This window comes from Wasmannia auropunctata, unplaced genomic scaffold (assembly GCF_000956235.1).
Source record: "Wasmannia auropunctata unplaced genomic scaffold, wasmannia.A_1.0 LD336060.1, whole genome shotgun sequence".
Lineage (NCBI taxonomy): Eukaryota > Metazoa > Arthropoda > Insecta > Hymenoptera > Formicidae > Wasmannia > Wasmannia auropunctata.
Window position 1 is genome coordinate 2,491,999 of NW_012026830.1, and position 422 is coordinate 2,492,420.

The following is a 422-nucleotide window of genomic DNA, read 5'->3' on the forward strand; positions in this document are numbered from 1 at the left end:
GGTCGGCCTCGGTGAGGGGGAGCGGAACCCGCGAGGGCTCCTCCTGTTCCCAGAAGGTCTTCACCAGGCTCGTCAGATCCTCCCCAGTCAAGCATTGGAGCGACACGACGGGCCCCGGCGGGGCGGCCCCACTCACGAGTCCCGACAAAATCCACCCGAGCGAGGTTCGCTGCGCGACGGGCGCGCCACGTTCGCCCCTTCGAAGGCCCTCCTCCACGATTGCAGGATATACGTCCGCGCCAAGAAGGATCTCGATCGGATCCGCTGTTCCGAAGTCCGGGTTCGCGAGTGGTAGATCGCGCACGTGAGGCCACGTCGTTTTGAGGGGACCGATGCGCCCGCTGTAAGTCGTGATGTGTGGCAATATCAGCGCAGGAACGGGAATCGAGGCGTCAGAGGTCTGAGATGAAACCGTTAGCATC